Source organism: Rhipicephalus sanguineus, chromosome 5 (genome assembly GCF_013339695.2).
Source record: "Rhipicephalus sanguineus isolate Rsan-2018 chromosome 5, BIME_Rsan_1.4, whole genome shotgun sequence".
Classification (NCBI taxonomy): Eukaryota; Metazoa; Arthropoda; class Arachnida; order Ixodida; family Ixodidae; genus Rhipicephalus; species Rhipicephalus sanguineus.
Window position 1 is genome coordinate 205,503,912 of NC_051180.1, and position 24,699 is coordinate 205,528,610.

The 24,699-nt window shown below is 49.1% G+C and overlaps 1 protein-coding gene across 1 annotated transcript in view; it reads left to right on the top strand.

The window, feature by feature from the left end:
* Nucleotides 1-24,699, top strand: part of LOC119394579 (collagen alpha-1(II) chain) — a gene marked incomplete in the record, with an annotated part of 1,710,759 nt that overhangs the window by 1,400,325 nt on the left and 285,735 nt on the right.

Consider the following 24,699-nt stretch of genomic DNA (forward strand, 5'->3'; position numbering starts at 1 on the left):
AATAACAATTTTTTGCTTGCCTGGTTTATCTTGTTCCCGCTAGATGGCGCCACCTATCCAGCCTGTCGGGGGTACTTATGTGAAGGCTTCTCACGTTTTTCCGGCTTCGGTATTCTATTTCTAGGTCGCTCTAGTGACTTTAGCCGCTGAAACAAGGTGATTTCAATTGGCGCTCGCACTTTGGCTTATTTTTACTCGGCGGCTGGAGCCTCGGCGAAGCGGGTATCGCGCCTCGCCATGGTGGTCTAGTGGTTATGGCGCTCGACTGCTGACCCGAAGTTCGCGGGATCGAATACCGGCCGCGGCGGCTGCATTTTCGGTGAAGGCGAAAATGTTTGAGGCCCGTGTACTTACATTTAGTTGCACGTTAAAGAACCCCAGGTGGTCGAAATTTGTGGAGCCCTCCACTACGGCGTCTCTCATAATCATATCGTGGTTTTGGGACGTTAAACCCCAGATATTATCATTATAAGCGGGTATGGCGAGTAGCCGCGAACGACGTTGGATTTGCGAGATAGGGATGTGCGACCTTGTCGAGCAGCTTCGGCCTCGCGGGCTCGAATGGCGCGGTCTTCTCGCCGCAGCCCTGCAGCTTGTCGAGCAGCTCCGGCTTCGCGGGCTGGAACGGCGGAATCTGCTTCGCGGCGTCGACGTGCAGCTTCGGCCTCGCGGGCTCTCACTTCAGGATTCTGTCTGCGAGCGCGCGCTGCCGCCGCCTTCCATGCTCTCCGTTCCGCAGTTTTGTCTTCCATCTGGCGACTCCGCGCTAAAGAGAAAGCGTGCAAAGAGGGAGCCTCATGGCGCGTTACTTCTGAAATGTTGTCTTTGGGTGTCGTTGAAAACACGAGGCGTAGTAAAGAAGAAAGAACGCCACACAGGCGAACACGCAACGAGAGTGTCACTCGTCCACGTCGTCGTCGTCTTCTTCTACTGCATACCAGAACGCGCGCAGTAAAGAAGAAAGAATGCCACATAGGCCAACAAGCACGAGAGTCTCACTCGTCAACGTCGTCTTCTTCTTCTACTGCATACCAGAACGCGCGCTTCTCACGAGCTAGACAGGGGCGTAGCCAAGGGGGGGTTGGGGGGTTCAACCCCCCCCCCCGAAATTTTTTAGGTTTGCTGGCGTATATATACACGCACACATACAAGCGCACGTACGAACATACATAAAGTATGGTTCAACCCCCCCCCCCCGAAAAAAATTTCTGGCTACGCAAGACTTGTGTTTGGGCAAGTTGGTTCATACATGATACGGACATACGAGCGCTATGGGACGGGGACATAGACAAGAGGTACACAGGACAGGCGCTCAACTTTCAACTGAGGTTTATTGAGCAGACATGTAAAATTTATACAAGCAACCAGCTAGGGCGATAACAATTGTGAATCATCCACCCGATAACAAAAGTGCCAATACCTCACCAAAAAACCGCGTCATGGCCACGCACCACGCCGAATCAAGTACCTACCGCTCAAAGGCGTTAGAAAACGTCCGATATTGAAGACCGCGACACACTTGCATATGAAAAAATATATATATATACCTGGAAAGACGCATGCGCACTCAAGAAACCTTAACATCAAAATCAAGCCTTAACATCGAAACCCAAAAGGAAGCAGGCGCCATCAAAACTGAACAGGCCATCAACGAACCATCCTAGCAATGAGGAAACAAACTACCCCACCGTCGGACAAAAAAGAAATGTGGTCTACAGAATCTGCACATATGCTCAACGGAACTCCTAAAAACCTAACCACGAGCCGCGTAAGTAAAATAAACAATTTTCCCCTAACACCATAAAAACCAAAACAAAACTTGAACACATAAGATCCGCGTCAAAAACCATAAGAAAACAATAGGTCATTAACAATGCTTAAAAACAAGGAGCTGCGTCAGAAAACAGTGGTAAACGAAGTTTAAAAAAACAAAACAAAACACTCAATCCTATAAACAAAGACAACAGCACAAAACATCTACGCCAAAGAATGGTAGCTTACAAATAACCTTCTAGGAAGGCGACTTCCTTGTCACAGAGTGTGATAGAAGGTACACTGATACACTTATCACCAGACTTGTGAATGTGGTATGCTTCCACGATTTCCCTTTCTGTTCTGTCATGAGAACGCTTAAGGAAATCAGTGCGCGCAAACTCCGGGCTGCACCCACACCTTTTACAATGCTCCGAAAGGTGGCCACCAGCGTTATTCTTGATTGACAAACTATGCTCTCTCGCCCTTTCATTGAAACATCTCCCCGTTTGCCCTATGTACACTTTATCGCAGCTCAAAGGAACGCGGTACACAACGTTCGCCGCGCATGCGGTGAACTGAGTGGCATGCCGCTTGGAACACTGCATGCGACCACCCTTAGAAGTGACGCTGTCCTGTGTACCTCTTGTCTATGTCCCCGTCCCATAGCGCTCGTATGTCCGTATCATTCTGGCTACGCCCCTGGAGCTGGAGGTGGCTACTACAACGCTACAAACGGAGGATGGACTGACCCACGGCATAAGGAGCTTCGCCCCTAAAACGCAGTCCACATAACGTACAACACATGCCGGATAACCGCCGCAGCTGACGCGCGGCGGCACTAGCCTGCGATATCGAAATAAATCTTCCTCTCACAACAACACGGTAACATCCCAAGCTCGTGCTCAGAACGCGCGATAAATTAGGTAAACGCAACACATCACGCTTGACACTTATAGCGTGATCGCTGCAAAATTTCAGTCTGCCCAAGCGTTCGAAACGCGAACCATAAAACTCCGTTTTTATCGGCGTGACAAAATGTTTTTTGAAGTTTGTGTGCCTAAAAGGGCCCCAACGCACAACGAATAATGAGTTTGTGTTATTGGCACGCTGCTTGCAATACCAGCAATATTCAAGCGAAATACTCAAGTATGCATCTTTCATAACACGGAGTGGCCGGTCGGGGTCCATTTGCTGCGTCTGATGTTTCTAATCCAAAGGGCTCGTCGCTTCTTTTCCTTGGGAAGCCTAAAAAGGCGGGAACACTGCGCGCTGCTGTTTGAGCCCAACCGCGCAACAACTGCCCATCGCACGCAACAAATTCACGCATGAATGCGAGGAGCAGTCGCCATGAATACGCGCGATATCATTCGCGCCTTCGCAACCTACGCGCGCTCCTCAGCAAGCGTGTAAATGCGGCACGCCGGCGCCTCGCCGCCGCTGCTCTGCCAGACTCCGCCACTCCGCGGCGCGCTGCCGCCCGCCACCGCCGGCAAGGAGAGGGTTTAGGTCACGAGAAGAAGGCGGCGCTTGGGCGGGGCGCGGAGAGCGGCGAGATGAAAGAATCGCCAAACTCTCCCGAAGGGCTCTGTACTTACCAGGCGTTTCACATCGCGAGTGGGCAGACAAATGGGCCACATTTTAGTGCGCGTCTCAAGGGCAGTTTTCACACTAAAGCAAAATATAGGAGCATTGCTTTAAAGCGCACCTGCGATCTCTGCGTACCAGCAGCGGTAAATAGTGTATATAAATAGTGCGCCATTAGTATTCCAAGAACGCATGGCACGTGGCCTAGTTCTCTAAGGCGCTGTGCTGCGGAACGAGGGGTCGCAAGTTCGTATCTCGATGGCGCGCTTCGCAATTCTTTTCCTTCTGATTTATTTTACTTTCTGGCTTGCATTTATATTAAATTAATATACAATTGAAGTACCGTCTACCAGGCGCCACGCCAAACCGAAGTACATATTGTACTATAAAAATGCTAACTTTAGAGCCATCGATGAAGACCTGCGATTATTTTCCGAATCATTCGTAGAAGTCTTCTCATTGCGGTCGGTTCGTGAGAACTGGATTGCCTACAAAAAGAAATAACGGAACTAAACCACGTTCATATACCTCGCACAAGCCTACTTGTAGACATATCCAAACCTTGGTTGCACAGGTCGCTTCTAACGTTGAACAACGAAAAACGCCTTTTTTTTAAATTGCAAAGCGCGTCGGCACAGAATCATCACGGAATAAACACAAGGAATTGGAAAGGGAATACTGTAACGCCATTCGTAGCGCTAAAAAAACAATTTTATTCGCATGAACTTTCCGCCCTCATTAAAAAAGAACACCAGAAAGTTTTGGCAAATGATTCCTCCTCCAAATACCATTGACGACATAGCGTTATTGGACAGCAATGGGGACCCTGTTACGCAGGAGCACTGCTCAGGAATGTTAAATAATTACTTCACGGCTGTATTTACTAAGGAAGACCACTCTAATATGCCACTGCCTTCTGAAGTAAACTATCAGAACATGGTACCTATACTGTTTACATCCCAAGGAATTACATCGTTGATCAACAAACTTAAATTATGTAGTACTTGCGGCATAGACGGCATTAACTCGACAATGCTGAAAAACACTGTCAGCATTTCCAGCACTATCTTGTCCTACATATTCGAACAATCCTTATCAACAGGTGAGATACCCAACGATTGGAAGGTGGGGAATTTATTGCCGTCTTTTAGACTGCGAAAACGCTCTGTCGATAATTACAGACCCATATCACTAACAAGTATCCCATTCAAAATGCTCGAAGGCATCATAGCTTCTAACTCTGCTCAGGTTTTGGAAAATAGCGACTTCTTTTTTGCGAATCAGCATGGTTTCAGGAAAGGGCTCTCATGTGAAACACAGCTCATGGAATTTACTCATGAACTACACCAGAATATGGACGACGGCTTCCAGACTGATTTTATATTCACTGACTTTTCCAAAGCCTTCGATCGCGTTGCCCATACCCGCCTTATAGCTAAACTGTCATCTTTACATCTTGTTTCGTTAACAACATCGTGGATTCGAAATTTCCTATCATCTCGCATATTGCAAATCAGTTCTGCGAAATCCCGCAAGGTGGCGGAAGGGTTAGGAAAGGGAAAATAGACAACCATCCGTTTGTAGCACGAAGCCACAAGGAAATCCATACGGAGTTCTCAGAAATAAAGCCTCTTAGTTGCCGAAAAATTCGTCCTGGTCCGGGGATCGAACCCGACACCAACGCCTAACTAAGAGGCTTTATTTCTGAGGCAACTAAGAGGATTTATTTCTGAGAAATCCGTATGGATTTCCTTGTGGCTTCGTGCTACAAACGGGTGGTTGTCTATTTTCTCTTTCTTTCTTCCTATCATCTCGCAAGCAATTAACCGTCGTAGGCAACCATTCCTCCGAGTTAAGTGGCGTCACATCTGAAGTCCCACGGGGAAGTGTATTAGGCCCTTTATTGTTTTGATTTTCATCAATGATCTTCCCGATGCAATTGTATCTAACATTAGGTTATTCGCGGATGATTGTGCGTTTGTCGTAAGATTTCCTCCCATACTTACCACATCACCTTGCAGCAGGATCTTGACAGATCCACCATCTTTTGTTCATCTTGCCAAATGACCCTTAACACGGATAAATTCAAGTTACTTACATTCAGTCGTAAACGCACCAACTCGACATTTCATTCCTCGCTTAGCAATAATTTTGTAAGCGAGACATCTATGTACAAATACATAGGTATTCATCTGACACTAGACTTATCTTGGTCTAGCCATATAGAAAAAATAAGCACAAAGCCATCGCGTACACTTGTATACCTAAAACGAAATCTTCGGGATGCACCGCCAGCTACACGAAAACTAGCATATTTATCATTTGCCCATCCACAGCTCTAATATGTATCATCCATATGGTCGCCCTAGCCAGCATACGTGGTTCATTCTCTCGAATCCGATACAAATTCGTGCAGCTCGTTTCATCTTCGGCGCCTACAGGCGAGCATCAAGCGTGTCTGACATGAAGTTAAAGCTATCACTTCCATCGTTGGAGTCACGTAGGAACAGTTGTGCTTATCAGCCTTCTACATAAAATTATTTGCGGTCAACATACATGTACACTACCGCTTACTCATGCGCACCGTATACCTCGTCGTCTTCACAATCATCGAAGCTTGCAACCTCTGTTCGGACGACCAAAGGCCTTTATTTCATCAGCTGTGCCAAAGAACATTAGAATGATCTTCCAGAATAAATGGTGAACATACGGACCCCGAGGTCTAGGAACGAGAACTTCACGTTATGTTTTCATAACATTTTTTTTAGTCTTTTTGCTTTGTCCTTCTACGTATCCTCGAACATAGAGCATTGTATAAATATATTTCGATTTGTGCAACATGCGTCGCTCCTCATAGCTTTAGCAGAGGTCATAACACTCTGCCAAAGCTATGAGGAGCTGCGCCAGCAGCGGGTCGATGACCCGTCGCTCTCCATTACGCGACGCAGAGCTCGCTGACTTGTCGACCATATCCGACCACTCTGCGTTGCTCGCAAGGATGAAGTCATTCGTGCACGAGGAAATCGCGCGCCAGTTCTTTATGCTGGACTTTGCTCATCCTCAGTACGTTCAACAGCCGTTGACCACACACTTCTGCCTCCCCTCAATCGAGCAATTGAGCAGGAAATTGTCGCAAGAACGCCCCCAGCAATTCCTAACGCTGCTCCGCACAGTTGCGTTGAAGTCGCCGCTCGACCTCAGTCCTTCGAAGCGGATGTACCGGCAACCTACGCCGACGTCATGCACAGGCCACGACTGCAGCCCACCATGCAGTCATACCAGTTGCAGTGCCCGGTCTCACGCGACCAGGAAAACTAGTCGTTGCAGTCGATGACGCAAGGGCTGCGATGCTATCGAACTACGAAAGCCCTCAGCGAAGCCCATCAAACCTGATAGACGCGTTTGTGGACGGTGTTCGCGCATTTGCCCTTATTGACACTGCAGCCGCCGTACCCGTTGTGGACACAAAGCTTAGACGATTACTGCGAAAAGTGACGACGCCACTTTCTAGGCTCTCCCTCCCTACAGCCAGCACCCAAAGTATTAACCTTTCTGCAACCTAAAACAGGCAAATAAAATATGGTATGAAAAGACATTTTGGAATGCGGTAAAAACATAACAAAGAAATGGGTAACTGTGAACTCTTTCCTGAATAGGACACATAATCATGTAATAATATCCGAAATTCTTCATCAGGGAATAATTCTTAAAACTGTCAAAGAAATAGCTAATGCGTTCGACGACTTCTTCTTCGGCGAGGAACAACAAACGACAGCTCATGAGAATCCCATATCACACCACCTCCCCCAGTCATGCTTTTTATTTCCAACTACCTCTCAAGAAGTTCTGAATGTTATAAACAACATGAAGATAACCGGTGCTGGCCCTGATAAATTACACCCTTCCCAGGTAAATTTTAGTCGCACCCTTCATAACTGATAGTATTGCGCACATAATAAACCTCATGTTCAAATCTGGCTGTTTTCCTAATGAACTCAAACGAGGCAGGATCGCACCAGTTTGTAAAAAGGGGGACCACTGTTTAATTTCCAATTACCGCCCCATCTGTGTATTACCATTTTCAGCAAAGTAATTGAAAAGCTTATTGAAAAGCACTTGACGAATAATTTTAAGAACTTTAATATTCTCTCGCCAACACAAAACGGATTTCGCCCAGGGTACCGACAGAACTTGCTCTTATTGCACCAACAGATGTACAAAGACTTGCAACTGATGAGGGTCATTACGCTGCTTCTGTATTTATAGACTTTACTAAAGCTTTCGAGAAAATAATTCACAAAATATTGTTCCATAAGCTTGAATCATTAGGAATTACCGGACCAGCCCTACTTTTGCTGCAGAACTACTTAAAAGACCGAATGCAGGTAATAACTATTTCAGGTGTTAATTCCAAAACCGTGTTCGGCAATATTGGAGTTTCCCAAGTTCCATATTAGGTTCCCTCATGTTCTTATTATATGTGAATGATTTGCCGAACTGTCTCTCCTTTTCTAAATGTATACTTCATGCAGACGACACCACTGTCATCAGCTCAGACAAATGTCTCACAACTCTCACATCCAACATTAACAAAGACATGCACAATTTGCTAAAATGGTGCAAAACGAACCAATTACACATAAATGCATCGCAAACAATTTTTTTATTCACCTCTAGCCACCGGACACTTCCCTCCATTCCTCCTATATTTCTCGGAGCCACTCCTATCCCAGCAAGATCTTCTTGTAATTACCTAGGCGTAGAACTAGGCAACCATGTAAAGTTTATTAATCACATAGCCAAATTAAAACAAAAGATTGCCTACGGGATCCGAGTTCTTCTAAATTCGCGATATATATTTAGACGTGATATTTTACTGTCGTTGTACTTTTCATTTGTCCATTCACACATTAACTACTGCATTAGAAGTTGGGGAAATACTGATATGACTCATCTATATTTATTACAAGTGCTACAAAATCAAGCTACTAAAATAATTACGTTTAGCGCATTTAACGACAAAGCCGCCTCTTTTACAATCTAACTGTATCATTTTCAGTTTCGAAACTCAATTAATATAACCTTACAAAATTCTTGTTCCAAGAAATCTACCTCAGACGTTACGATGGCGTTTTACCCCGGTCTTATCTAACAAATAATAATAATGCAACGTTTGCACGCAATAATAACTTTGTTTTACAGAAAGTACATACCTATTATGGCAAGCAGAGCGTCCTGTTTTCATCCATCGCTGTTTGGAACACCATGCCCATCGAAATAAAAACACTCAAAATTCATAAGTTTAAAAAACAATTAAAAGATTACATTGTTTCAATCTCTGATGTATAGGTATGCACATAATCTTACTTATTCTGTATTCCGATTTGATAACGTCGTTCTTGGTACTCTGTGTGTTCCTTTTTTTTTTCTAGTACAATTTGTTTTGTTCTATTTCAATGCCGATCATTTCTATTTGCATCTTTATAATTCATACGTTATGCTGTAACATGAGTTTCTTATTTTTTTTTAAAAGGAGGTCCCATTGCAGTCTTTGACTTCGGGACCTCCTTCTGTATGTTATCACTATGTAATCTTTGTACCAATCACAGCAAAATTGATTCTGATTCTGATTCTGACAGTGGTGTGCACAACCCGCGTAATGATTCAGGATTATCTGTACGCCGTCGAACTGGTCGTAATTCCTGCATGCTCTCACGACCTCTTCCTAGGAAGGGATTTTCTCTCCCGCCACGATGCCGTAATTCATTGCCCACTAGCCGAAATAGAGCTCTCACCATTTTCTGATTTGACGCCGGCAGACAGTCCATCGGCTGCGAGCAAGGTACTTTTCAAAGACGACGTCAAAGTGCCTGCAAACTCGTCAACGGCGATTTCAGTTTACTGCGCCAGTCTCTCCGACACCGTTGCATTCCTTTCGCCGTAAGTCCGTGTTTCAACGAGGAAAGGCTTGCTGGTGTCTTTCGCGACCGTGCAAGTCACTCAGGGCAGCACCTCTATTTTGGTTATCAACCCATCCCCGCACAGTGGTGCGAGGAGAATATCTCGGTGCGAGGGGAATGTCTCGGCAGCGTCGAACCCCTCGAAGACGCACATGTTATGGACGAACCCGATGACACGCACTGCCTCAGTGCCAGTACGCTCAGTGCTGTTTCTACGTCTGGTTCATCACACGTGGATGTATGTGGTTCCTCCATTACTGACAACCTTACGCAGGTCCAGCGTTCCCAGCTTCTGGACCTCCTGGAAGAATTTCGCTCTTCTTTCGGCGTCGCTGAAACTTCTGTCGGCCGCACGTCCGCCGTCGGTGGACGTGCGGCCAACACTGGCGCCCAACCGCCACTGTGGCAACGTCCAGATCGCATATCTCCCACAGGACGCTATGTAACCTACGAGCAAGTCGACGACATGCTTCGATGCGATGTTATTCGGCCCTCTAACAGCCCCTGGGCGTCTCCTGTCGTTCTCGTTTCGAAGAAGGACGGTTCTGTGCGGTTGTGCGTGGACTACTGCCGACTCAACAAGATCACGCGTAAGGACGAGCATCCACTACCGGGAATAGACGACGCGATTGACAGCCTGTGAAGAGCAGAATTCTTTTAATCTCTCGATTTACGCTCTGAGTACTGGCGAGTACATATGGCTGATGACGCTCGACCAAACACCGTGTTTGTGACGCCCGACGGCTTGTACGAATTCAACGTCCTGCCGGTTTGGCTGTGTAATGCGCCCGCCACATTTGAGCGCATGATGGATACCGAGCGCATGATGCATACGGTTCTGCACAACTTGAAATGACACACGTACCTCGACGACGTCGTCGTTTCCGCTCCGGATTTCTCCACGGATCTTCAACGCCTGCGGCATGTGTTCACGCGTCTGAGCGACGCCGGTCTGCAACTGAATGTAAAAACGTGCCAATTAGCAGCACGGCAGCTGACAATACTCGGCTACTCCGAGTATTCTGTCCAAGGACGGAATTCGCCCCGATCCAGCCAAGCCTCGGGCCATGACCGAATTATCCAAACCTACGTCCGTCAAAGAACTGCGCGGTTTCGTAGAACTATGTTCCTACTCTCGGCGCTTCATTCGAAACTTCGCGACTAACATATCGCCACTGACGAAACTCCTCGGAAGTAACGAGCCCCTCCATTAGTGGTCGTCAGAGTGTGAAGACGCTTTCGCAAAGCTCCGTCATTTGTTGACGTCCCCTTTCATACTACTCCACCACGACCCTATGACCCCTACTGAGGTACACACGGACGCCATGCTGTTGGCCTCGGCGCTGTCCTTGCGCAGCGAAAGCCTGGGCTCCCGGAATATGTCGTGGCATATGCAAGTCGTACGCTTACCAAAGCCGAGACCAATTACAACGTTACGGAGAAAGAATGCCTGGCGATCATCTGGGCCCTTACGAAGTTCCGACCTTATTTGTATGGTGGCCCATTTGATGTCGTCACCGACTATCATGCACTGTGCTGGTTGTCGTCATAGAAAGATCCCTCAGGCCGCCTCGTCCGCTGGCCACTTCGCCTAGAGGACTACAATATCCGCGTGCTGCACCGTAACGGACGCCTGCATGCCGACGTCGACGCAATCTCGCGCTCCCCCTTTCCTGACGACAATACCCACAGCTCAATGTCTTACAATGCCGTTTCTTCCATCGACGTCCACACCATCGCTACCGAACAGGCCAAGGATCAATGGATCGCTTCGCTGATAGACTTGTTCACTGATCGGTCGGCAACACGAACCACTCGCGCGTTGCGTCGTCAAGCCCACCATTTCGCCATTCGCGATGACCTACTGCACCGACGCAATTACAACGTCGATGGCCGCTGGTGGCTACAACTAATAACCCGCAGTCTGCGTTCATGCATATGCGAATCGTTTCCCGCTGATATGCAGTTTGGGCACTGTCGGCTATCGAAAACTTACCACTGCATTCGCCAACAGTACTTTTGGCGAGGAATGTGCCGCTACGTGCAGAACTTCGTTCGCTCCTGCATCAATTGTCAGCGCCGCAAAACCTCAACACACCTGCCACCAGCAGGTTTAAACCTTTACCTTTTCTTGACCGGCCGTTTGGGCGCGTTGCCATCGATTTGTATGGGCCACTTCGTCTGGCATCGGCTGGTAACCGCTGGGGCATCGTCGCTGTAGACCACCTTACGCGATACGCCGAGACGGCCGCCGTCCCCGCGGCTACAGCTCGCGATGTTGCCTCCTTCCTTCTCCACCGATTCCTTACGCGCCGCGGTCAACCCCAGGGGCTGCTCAGCGATCGAGACCGTGTCTCCTTGTCGGAAGTCGTCGAAGCCATTCTCAGAGTGCCGCGTTGTTCGTCGCAGAACTACTGCTTACCACCCGCTCGGCGACATGCTCTCCAAGTACTACATCGCCGGCGATCACAAAAATTGGAATGCCATTCTGTTCTTCGTCATTCGTCACGTACGCCTACAATACAGCGCCTCAGAGCAATGCTGGTTTCTCACATTTTTAAAATGAAAGTGTTTTATGCCGGGGTCCACCACGGCTCCGCTGACGTATTTCCGTCACGGATATGACGTTGCAAAATATAAAGACTAAGAGTGGGTAAAGAAGAAAACCAGAAGAAGAAAAAATCCACAGCACATCCACGGGGTGAATGATGATGAGTGGGGCGAAGCTCCGGAGAGAATCATCGGTAAACCGTGAATACTGCGAGCGAAAGTGAAAGCGCGCCAACAGCGAGCGGATTTTATTACAACGGTCCCCCTAGCGTACGTCGCCGCATTAAATCGAACGATTGCCTTCTCACCAATGACACGCGCCATATGTGAATCTTCCGTGAATTCTGCCCAGTACATCATCTACGACGTGAGATCGAGCGCGTTTACACCAAAGGGTCCATGAGAGTCATGACGACTTGCAGCTCACTTTAATTTTACATGTACGCTGTGAATTTTTATTGTTTAATCACGCACAGGAGAAATCTCACACAGGGACTACCTTGGTCAGAATCTAGTGCCTATATATACGGGGTGATCAGTGAACGGTTGTGCAGCGCGAGGAGTCGGTTTTTTCATTCAAGAAAGTCGCTAGCAGACGCTGCCTGCGTGGGCCTCGCGAGGCGACAGAGGGACGGGGGGGGGGGGGAACTTTACCGATAGGCGCTCGCGCGTCGCCGATCCACCTTGCCTATTATACTGTTCGGAAGAGACTGCCGGTTACGCCTTACGCCGGACGCGTGACAAGGTTAGACTAAGAGGAGCTTCGCCCCTAAAAGTTCCGTCACCGGGAATCGAACTTACGATCCCTCGCTCCGCAGCGCGCAACGCGAAACGATTCGGCCACGGACGGCACGTTCTTCGCAATGTTAACGGCGAACTATTTTATTAGTGATGCAGAACTATCGGTAAATTGACTATCGATAAACTATCACGACGAACTATCACTGTTATCGATAGTTTGAAGGAAACTATCGATAGTGCAGACAAACTATCAATAGTACTACTATCGACAAACTATCGATAGTGCAATCGGTAGTACCGTGGTTGATATTACTAGCGATATTACTGCCACGAGTGTTTCTTGTATTGTTTTGATGTAGTCGGGTTTCACCCACAAATACTGTGAGCAACGTTTGACGCAGACCGTGCCGTAATGTTTTAGAAGCTTCACGGTTGTTTGAGATCATTCTATTAAGATTACGCACCAGACGCGAATAATCACCAGCGATAACGCTGGAAGGTTCGATGAATGATGCATAAAATATGACGCGTTCCACCGATGATCAATTACTCGACGGCAGACGACTGTTCTCGCCGCTATCATGGCGCAGCGTGTATCGCTTGTATTTTGGGTTTTGATTTTCTGGGTACAAGTTCGCTCGAATAAAGAGCTCCGTATTTCCCAGTCTTTCTGCAGCATTACTCACGTCACAATCACGTGACAATACTATAGATAGTGGTGTGAATAAAGATGCTGTTGCGGGCCGGCTATATTGCCAAAATATTTCCGATAGCCTGCTATCACCTTTGCTTAATTTATGAGCAATTTTTGACAAAAGAACAAAGGCATTTCCGCAGTGAAAATGGTGGAATGTGTCCATCAATAAATTCACATTCAAAAGCAACCAGTTACGCCTTACGATTAACAAACTTACTTCATTTTTAAATGCGAAGCATTTCTTAGCGGACCTCAGGCATTTTGGCCGTTTCTATCTACCCGCTCTCCTGGTCGTATCCATAACTTCTAATATACCAAAATTAGCATAGCAGGGGATCAGAGTATGAAGAACACGAATCACTGGTCATTACATGGATAACGCAAAATACCTCTCTCGTACGTCATGAAACCCTTTCTCTCAGTCACGTGTGGCATATACCCGTAAACCACAGTTAATGTTATGCGAGTGGAATCCTTGTCACACGGGCAAGCTTAACCGCTGTTATACCCAACTGCAGTTAGCGGATTTAACTACAGTTACCGAAAACCAGTCAGAGGCGCTGTCACACGTTTTCAGCGCTTCCAAGCGTTCTTTAGTTGATACATGGCTGCGTTCGCGCAACACCGCTATAACACCGCCTTGTACAAGGCTTCACGGTCGATTATGAACGCGTCAGCAGCGTGTTTTGATGCGCGTCTATCAAATAGCGTGAAGCCCTGTTTAATGAACGAACGCAGCCGTGTATGAATCTCGTGAAATGCACACGAGATTTTTGCAGCACGGACAAACTTGTACCTCAAAGCCGGTAATTTATCTTCCGAAATGCGTTTCAACGCCTCTGTCGTCGCAACGATCCAGTTGACATGCTTTTGGCTCGATATTTCGCTGGGAGCCGAGCCGCTCGCGTCCGACGTAGGGGCCGCCATGTTGTCAGTTTACGGCGCTAACAGGGGTTGCCTACCTCCGTTTACGAAAACGGTCGTTAGCGGATTAACTGCGGTTAGGGTTGTCGTGTGACAAGGTACAACAGCTGTTAGACGTAACGGCCGTCGTACTTAACTGCGGTTAGACTGCCCGTGTGACAAGGGTATAAGTGCCACCGGTGATACAGAGTCACAACCAACACAGTAACCGCGAACACACACATTGATAGGCAATGAAAGTGATAATAATAATAACAATTGTTGGGGATTTATGTCCGAAAACCATCGGGTATTCATCAACGTGTACCGACATCGCACAGAACACGGGCATATAGCATTTTGCCTCCATCGAATTGCGACCGCCGTGGCCGGGATCGAAATTGCGACCTTCGGGTCAGCAGCCGAGCGCCTTAACCGCTATACCACCGTGGCGGACGCAAGAAAAGTGAGGAAACTGAAGACAGAACACCCCTAAAAGACGCTCAACTATCAACCACGTGGACGACGTGGAGTAAGCAAAAACCGGCGTCGATGCTTCCTACAATAAATCTGCTGAGAGAACCAGGCCTCTCATCATTACCGGTGACTTCAACATTGATTTATCAAGAACCAAGTGTGCTTGGTCCTTATACTGCGTGAAAGACGGATTGGATGTGTAGAGGGCATCAAAAGACCTCGCTGCCACGTCCAGGACAGGAGGCATCATAGATCATTTCATCGTAAGAAGCATCCAGGATTTCCACCAGCTGCACTATACCTGGCACTTCACTACACTTAGACTCCTCACAGCCGCGATCACGAACGGATCCGATTAACAAGTCCGGTCCAGCTGCTGGTGCTCAGTGATCACGGTGATGATGACCTTGTTCAAGAACTGTAAAGAACCTCTTCTACACATGCACACGGGTACGTGAAACGTGCGCGTGTTCTCCGACATAACGGACACGTAAAAGCATAACAACTGTAATTGTGACTGTGACGTACGTGCAGTGTGCCTGCGCGTGCCACTCGGCTGTGTACATATGTACGGAAACTTTCCTGAATGAAGCTTAGTTGCGAGTGAGGCCTGTCCTGTGCATCTGCGTTCTTTCTTTGTCCTGTTCGGATTCGCGCTATCGAGCATTGAAGAATATAAGCACTACATATCCGCTTACCGCGTCTGGTGTTGGTAATACCCATGTTGCTGTTGCCATCGTTAAGCAACTGTAAACAACTGGATATATTGGAAACATTTCGGCGCGCACACAATAGACGAAACCGAAAGGCGAGAGGTGCGTCTTGTAAGACGCGCAAGGCAGATCAACAGCTTAGAGCAATAGTGTCTGAAAGAAACACGTGGCAACTGCAAGTAGCTTGTTATCTTCACAAAAATCTTTCGATGCTGAAGATTTTGACCCGCTAGTAATAGCAAATTCGGAAGTTGTCGTTAAATATTCAAGCAACGAAAATCCAGGCAGTTGCAGTGCATTTAGTGTCGACGTACAAGACCTGTACTATTCTTTTCCCCATGCAGAACTAATGAAAATTGCCAATTCGTGCATCTGTGATGACAATGATGAAGTTAAATTTACGAATGATAGCGGGGTATCAGTTGCCAACTTTTTGGAAATCTTGTCCTTTTATTTAAAATCCACATTCGTTGGATGGTAAAGTGAAATGTATGTCCAGAATTCCGGGATCTGCATTGGCTCAAAAGCTGCCCCGGTTCTTAGTGATATTTTCATGGTCAGAGTAGACAGGAATAATCATAAAGGGTTGCTTGGTTTGGCTAAAAGGTTTTTCGGTTTGTTGATGATTTTTTAATTATCTCTGAGAAAGACGTGCAAGGCAGCAATGTTGTAATCTTTTGAAGGTGTTTAGGGAATGTGGGATGGGTCTTAAGTTCACACATGAGGTTGCCAAAAATATTCAGTTGCAGTTCCTAGACTTAACACTGCACCTACAATCAGGACACACATGCTGGTTGTATAAACCTCCGTCAGTAAAATCTCTTCTCAACTATAGCTCGGGCCATTCAAAATTGTAAAAAAATGAAATCGCAGTGTCTTGTCTGAGGAGTGCCTTGTCGAAGTCATGCATTCAAACCAGGAGTTTAGCATTTTCACGTCAAATCAGCCGTCTAAAAATGGCTGCATACCCAGACAATATTGTACGCAGAGCCGTTCAAAAAAGCTTTTTAAGTTTTTAAAGGCGAGACCAGAGCACACTTCTACAAAGAAAGACACTCAACGCAAACGCTTTGCTGTTTTACCTTACATTCATCGTTTTTCACATGAGCTAAAGCACATAGCCGATCGGTTCGGTGTAGAGGTTGTTTTCAGTGCACCCAACAGGATTCAAAGCATCTGTCGTGCTGTGGACCGCAAATTTGACAAAAAAATTAGGAAGAAAAAAATGTGTTTGTCTTTCAAAAGAAAGCGGAAAGTTCGTGAGGTGCAGCATAGGGGCAGTTTATTTATTGCCCTTAACCTGTGGTCTTTTATATGTAGGTAAGACTGGCCGATGCATCAACACTAGCCTTAATGAACATATTGTAGTGAAGCCTTTAATGAGTAATGGGTTGCGCTCTCTATAGCTTTCTAGTGGGTCGTCCCCTTTGGCTCTTCGCGCTCGCGCTCTGAGTCCGTGTGAGCGTACCAAACAAATGGGACGAGGCAGGCAGACTCAGCAACCTGGTTTTCTACCTCGCGGGTGAGGCGGGCCTGTGGTACAACAACCACACCACCGAGTTCCCCACGTGGTCTGCTTTCAAGACCGCCATCATCGATGTGTTTGGCCGCCCTGCTGTTCGTAAACTGCAAGCCGAACGACGTTTACTAAACGAGCTCAGCAGACCGGTGGTGAGGCTACATAGAAGACGTCCGGGACTTGTGCAAGAAGGCTGACGCGGCCATGCCTGAGTCTGACAAGATCCGCCACGTTCTGAAAGGCATCGACGACGATGCCTTCACTATGCTGCTCGCCAGAAACCTTCGTACTGTGGCCGAGGTGATCACGCTCTGCCAAAGCTACGAAGAGCTGCGCCGGCAGCGACTGCTGACCCGTCGACCTCCATCACGCGACGCCGATCTCGCAGGCTTGTCGGCCATTTCTGATGAGTCCACCTTGCTCGCCGAGATCAAGTCATTATTGCGCGAGGAAATTGCCCGCCAGGTCTCCCTACTGGCCTTCCCTCACCCGCAGCATGTTGAGCAGCCGTCGACCACGCTGCTGGCTCCCTTACGCCGCGCTATTCAGCAGGAAATCGCGGAGGTCATGCCATGATACCACCAGCCCCCTCCGGCGCCTGTGCCGCTCAGTTACGCGCAGGTTGTAGCCAGATCACCCCAAGCGATTCCTGGCTGCCCCACTTACTTACGCCGAAACCGTCGCCAGACCTCAAGCCTTCGAAGCGAGTGGGCCGGCTGCGTTTGCCGACGCCATACCTAAGCCACCGATGCAGCCCATCATGCAGTCGTATCAGCAGACGCCTCGTCCACCGCGTCCTGCTCCATGGATGGGACCTACCCCGGCAAACCGATGGCGCACTTCTGACAACCGCCCGATCTGCTTCGCGTGTGGTTGCGCCGGTCATGTCGCCCGCTATTGCAATCGCGTGCAGCCGCCTCGTGTAGCCTCAGCCATCCCCAGCCACTCAAGCCGTCCGTATTACGATTCACCGCCGCCTATGTCACCATCGTCTCGCCCAGCTCCATCTACCCACCGTTCGCCGTCACCAAGACGCCGATCACTGTCATCGATGCGGCCACGGCCGGTCCCACGTGACCAGGAAAACTAGTCGGCGCAGTCCACGAGACAAGGGCTGCGACGCTATCGAACTGCGAAAGCCCTCAGCGAAGCCCATCAAACGTGTTAGACGTGTTTGTGGACGGTGTTCGCGCATCTGCCCTTATTGACACTGGAGCCGCCGTATCCGTTATTGACGCCAAACATAGCCGACTACTGCGAAAAGTGACGACGCCACTTCCCGGGCTCTCCCTCCGTACAGCCAGCGCCCAAAGTACTCACCCTACAGCGCTGTGCACAGCCCGCGTCATGATTAAGGATGCTCTGTACGCCGTCGAATTGATCATATTTCCAGCATGCTCTCACGACGTCATCCTAGGATGGGATTTTCTATCCCACCACGACACCGTGATTCATTGCGCACCCGCCGAAATAGAGCTCTCACCATTCTCTGATCTGACGCCGGCTGACAGTCCATCGTCTGTGAGCAAGGTACTCGTCAAAGACGACACCAAACTGCCTGCATACTCGTCAACGGCGGTGTCCGTCTCCTGCGCCAGTCTCTCCGACACCGTCGCGCTCCTCTCGCCATCCGACCGTGTTTGCACGAGGAGGGCTTGCTGGTGCCCTTCGCGACCATGCAAGTCACTCAGGGCAGCACGTCAATTTTTGTTATCAACCCATCTCCGTACAGTGTTACGTTGGTGCGAGGAGAATGTCTCGGCAGGGTGGAACCCCTCGAAGACGCACAAGTTATGGACGAACCAGATGGCACGCACTGCCCCAGTTCCGGCACGCTCAGTTCTGTTACCACGTCTAGTTCATCGCCCGCTGATGTATTTGCTTCTTCCATTGCTGACAACCTTACGCCGGTCCAGCGTTCCCAGCTTCTGGACCTCTTGGAAGAATTTCGCGCTTCTTTCGATATTGCTCAAACTTCTCTCGGCCGCACGTCCACCGTTACGCATCGCATCGACACTGGCGCCCAACCACCACTGCGGCAACGTCCATATCGCGTATCTCCCACAGAACGCCGCGTAATCAACGAGCAAGTCGCCGACATGCTTCGACGCGATGTTATTCGACCATCTAGCAGCCCCTGGGCGTCTCCTGTCGTACTTGTTGCGAAGAAGGACTGTTCTGTGCGGTTCTGTGTGGACTACCCACGACTCAATAAGATCACTCGTAAAGACGTGTATCCACTACCGCGAATAGACGACGCGATTGACAGCCGACAAGGAGCCGAATTCTTTTCATCTATCGATTTGCGCTCAGGGTACTGGTAGGTACCTATGGCTGATGACGCTCGACCGAAGACCGCCTTTGTCACGCCCGACGGCTTGTACGAATTCAACGTCATGCCGTTTGGGCTGTGTAATGCGCCCGCCACCTTCGAGCGCATGATGGATACTGTTCTGCGCAACCTGAAATGGCACACGTGCTTGTGCTACCTCGACGACGTCGTCGTTTTCGCTCCGGACTTCTGCACGCATCTGCAATGCCTACGGCATGTGCTGACGCGTTTGAGCGACGTTGGTCTGCATCTGAATCTAAAGAAGTGCCGATTTGCAGCACGGCAGCTGACAATACTCGGCTACGTCGTGTCCAAGGACGGAATTCTCCCCGATCCAGCCAAACTTCGGGCCGTGACCGAGTTCCCGAAACCTACGTCCGTCAAAACTGCGCAGTTTCGTAGGACTGTGTTCCTACTTTCGGCGCTTCATTCGAAACTTCGCGACTATCACATCACCGCTGACGAAGCTTCTCGGAAGTAACGGGCCCCTCCATTCGTGGTCGTCGGAGTGCGACGACGCTTTCGCAAAGCTCCGTCGTTTGTTGACGTCGCCTCCCATACTACGCCACTACGACCCTACGGCCCCTACAGAGGTACACACAGACGCCAGCGGTGTTGGCCTTGGCGCTGTCCTTGCGCAGCGCAAACCAGGGTTCCCTGAATATGTCGTGGCATATGCAAGTCGTACGCTTACTAAAGCCGAGACCATTTACACCGTCACCGAAAAGGAATGGCTGGCGATCATATGGGCCCTTACAGAGGTCCGACCCGATTTATATGGCCGCCCATTTGATGTCATCACCGACCATCATGCACTATGCTGGTTGCGTCATTGAAGGATCCCTCAGGCCGCCTCGCCCGCTGGGCACTTCGCCTACAGGACTACGATATTCGCGTGCTGTACCGCAACGGACGCCAGCATGCTTACGCCGACGCCCTCTCGCGCTCCCCCTTGCCTGACGACGATGCCCCCTGCTCGGTACCTAACAATGTTGTTTCTTCCATCGACGTTCACACCATCGCTACCGAACAACGCAAGGATAAATGGATCGCCTCGCTGATAGACTTGCTCACTGATCCGTCGGCAACACCAACCACTCGCGCGTTGCGTCGTCAAGCCCACCATTTCGCCATTCGTGACGACCTGCTGCACCCACGGAATTACAACGCCGACGGCCGCCAGTGGCTACTTGTGATACCCCGCAGTCTGCGTTCTGAAATATGCGAGTCTTTCGACTCTGATCCACAATCCGCGCACTCTGGGGTATCCAAAACTTACCACCGCATTCGACAACGATACTTCTGGCGAGGGATGTACCGCTACGTGCAGAAGTTCGTTCGCTCCTGCCTCGATTGCCAACGCCGAAAACCTTCAACGCACGTGTCACCCGCCGGTCTACAACCGTTACCTTGCCCGAACCGTCCGTTCGGGCGCGTGGGCATCGACTTGTACGGACCACGTCCTCTGATATCGGCTGGTAACCGCTGGGCCATCGTCGCTGTTGACCATCTAATGCGATACGTCGAAACCGCCGCTCTCCCAGCGGCTACAGCGCGCGATGTTGCCTCCTTCCTGCTACACCGATTCATGCTGCGTCACGGTCCACCCCAGGAGCTTCTCAGCAATCGAGCCGTGTCTTCTTGTCGGAAGCCATCGAAGCCATTCTAAAAGAGTGCCGTGCTGTTCACCGCAAAACTACTGCTTACCACCCGCAGACGAATGGGCTCACCGAACGCTTTACCGCACGCTCGGCGACATGCTCTCAATGTACGTCGCCGCCGATCACACAAATTGGGATGCCATTCTGCCCTTTGTCACCTACGCCTATAATACCGCCCCTCAGAGCACTACTGGTTTTTCACCCTTCTTCCTATTGTACGGAAGGCACCCGTCGCACACCATCGACACGATACCCCCATGCAAGCCGGATTCAACTGAGTGTGCTCCGATATCTGACACAGCCAGGCTAGCGGAAGAGTGTCGCGAGCTTGCCAAGACGTTTACAACGCATGAACAAGAGCGGCAGAAGAGCATTCGCGGTGAAACCACTACTTCTGAGTCCACGTTCCTCCTTGGAGCGCTGGTATGGCTCTCGGTCCCTACCACTGCAACTGGCCTCTCTACAAAACTACTGCCGAAATACGAAGGCCCCTACCGGGTCGTCGAGCGCACATCAACGGTCAACTACGTGATCGAACTCATCGAACCTTCTTCGAACATCCGCCGTCGAGGGCGCGACATCGTCAACGTGGAGCGCCTCAAGGCCTGCTATGACCCACTCATAGTGACGAGCTGTTAGGTCGCCGGATGGCTCCCTTTTCATACCCGGGGTAATTGTAGCGAAGCCTTTAATGAGTAATGGGTTGCGCTCTCTTATAGCCTTGTAGTGGGTCGTCTCCTTTGGCTCTTCGCGCTCGCGCTCTGAGTCCATGTTTTCGCCTTGACTGACGCCATTGCATATCGTCGCCGACTACTGTCCAATAAACGCCTCAACAATATGAAGTCATTGCATAATATCAATCACTCCCACCTTGCCGAGCATTGTAGGAACTGCAAATGTCATCCTGTGTGGTGTGACACTAACATTTTGTTTTATCATAAAGACAAGATAACTCGGGAAATACTTGAAGCTTTTCATATTAGAAGGTGTGCTGATAAATGCGTAAGCAACCCATTGATTGCACTAACAGACAAGGAGTTCACCTTTTATTGCGATAGCAATTATATGTACAGTCTCGGCTGGATTTTGCCGTCGCCGTCGCCGTCGCCGCCGTCATGCACCGTATATGTATAAGTATGAATATATATATAAAAGCCCCAAAGAAAAATAATTCAGAAAAATTCTTCCGAAGCGCGGAATCGAACCAGGGACCTCTTCCTCCGCAGCGAGTGGCGGCTAGCCACTACGCCAGGAAACGCAGATCCTCCACGTAGGTAACGGCGAGCGTTATATACACACCCTTTACCGCTGGACGGACTCAGAGACGGCTCCGCTTATAAACGTTTCTTCATTACCAGCGAGATGGCGTTAGGAGCGTGACAGGCGCAGAGCCGTCGATGGGGAGAGTCTGGCGAATGGGCGGGGCAGTGACGTCGCGGCGCGGCGATGACGCTATTCACGTCACCGCCACGCCTCCGCTCCGGCGGCGTCCGCCATATATAGTCTTTCCGCGCGACGGGCGCACGGCTGAGGCTATGTACGCGCTGCTCATTCGTGAAATATAGCGCTCCTAAAATAATTGCGAAAGCGAAATCGTGCAAGAACATTGTTATACAAGTTTACTGAAGAATATCTAGTGAATTAGACGTGTCCAAATCATCGTGAAACTGAGTTGTCCACGCCGATTCGAGTCCACGACGTTCTACGATACCCGCTGTGCTTTTAGACCGCTGCTCTTAGGCGTCTGTTCCTGCTTTGTTCGCAATAGCCGTTGGCGTAGTCGGCGTAACCGATAGAGCGAACGAGGACGAAAGACAGCGAACGTGGATTCTGTCGATATCACGAGCCACTGTCCTCTAACATCGCTTTCTTCCTCCGTCATGCGTGCTCGCGCTTCGGTCGGAGCTCGTGCGCATGCAGGGCTGGTGGGTGCGCTGTTACTGTCTCGCTTGTCGTGACGGGAATGTCGATGACGCCTGCAATGCACAGAGTGGCGTGCGTAGCACTCGAGCACTGGCAGTTTCTGTGGCAATATGTAACGAATGTTCCAATGCGGATCGCCAGAAATTCAAACACAGTTCGCGTTGCCTCAACACAAAGCTGCGCTCAGAATTCGGAGTATCGGAGTTGCGGAGTATCGTGATCATCGGTGACTTTTCGAGATATGAAGACCTGTGGGTTTTCGTCTATCTTGGTTTTTTTTTTAATGCGAAGCATTTCTTAGCGAACTTCTGCGACTTTGAGCGTATCTATCTAGCTACCTATCTTGCCGCCTACGAATTTATGCTCTCCTGGCCGTTTCGTTCATGGGGTGTATACCAAAATTGGTATGGCATAATGTGACTGTATGAAAAACATAAAGGACTGGTCATACGCTCGTAACATAAAAATCATGACATGCATGTCATGTACAGCATGATTTACATGCCACAGTCTTGGTGCTCTTGCGGCCGTTTCGTTAATTTGATATATACCAACATTACTATGGCTTGACAAGAGTGTATGGCGAACATAAATAACAGGAGTCATTATGAAAATCATGAAACGCGTGTCCTGTACAGCATGACTTACGTGCCACGCTTATGGTGCGCTGGCGGACGTTTCGCTAGCTTGATATACACATAAATTGGTATTGCGCGACATGACTGTGTGACGAACATAAACAACGGGAATTAATACGAAAATCATGACACACGTGTCATGTACAGCATGACTTACGTGCCACGCTCATGGTGCGATGGAGGCCATTCGGCCAGATTGGTATACACCAAAACTGGTATTGCGTGATGTGACTCTGTGACGAGCATATATAACAGATGTGATTTTTGAAACATGTCACGTGACAAGTGTTACGTGAGAATCATTGCATACCACGCCGGAGAAGTCTGTGCACGTGTTCTGGCAGCAAAGGAGAAGATAAAGAAGAGGACGGATTGCGTGCCGGTTCATGATGATGACAATTTTTATTCGCCACAAACGGGGATTCTCCAAGCTTAAACAGCTCTGCTTTTAAAAGAAACAGATATACCAGCGCACGTAATTGTATACAGAGATAGCAGCGCACGTAAAAGCGCAAAAGCGGGCTTACACAAACGGCTTGGGGATCTCGAGCCCTAAAATTCCCTCTTAGAGAATTTTAGTGCCAGGACCCCAAAGTGCCTAGCGTACGTAAGCCCCTTACGTTCCTCTGTATAGTCCATGGGTGCGGCTGAGAGTACAAGGGTGAATAAGGAAGCGGCTTGGAGTCCCCGGCACTAAAACTCTCTAATAAGAGAGAAAAAAATACTCACAGGGTCCCTTATGCATTCGCCTAAGACCACTCGAAGGCGAAAGCCGTCTTCCTTTTCTTGACTTGATGTATTGTTCCTCACTCCTCCCCCCCCCTCGAAATCTTTGCGAACTAACATTGTTTTGCACTGCCTCCAAGATCGGAGGCACTGCAATCTTTCTACACCACATCTGGTCATGTACTGACGTCATCGCGTGAAGTCACGTTATCGGACGTCATGATGACGTCACAATCTTTCGTCGTATGGTCACGTCATTACATGATGATTTTTGACATCCCTCGTGTTGACGCCGCCGACGCGGGACGCAGACGCCGCGGTCAATTTTCGCGTTTGCTGAGGCATCTAAGGTTTTCGTCAGACCAGGTGCAGGGCCCCCAGTTGGCGCGTGTTAAATGAAAACTATACCTCGTTCGGCTAGTCTGATAGCGGACATCCTGTTGGGTTACTTTACAAAACATTTTTCTGCTCAACTTCTTCGCGCTCTATACTTCCTAATCACGAAATTTCATTGAGCACA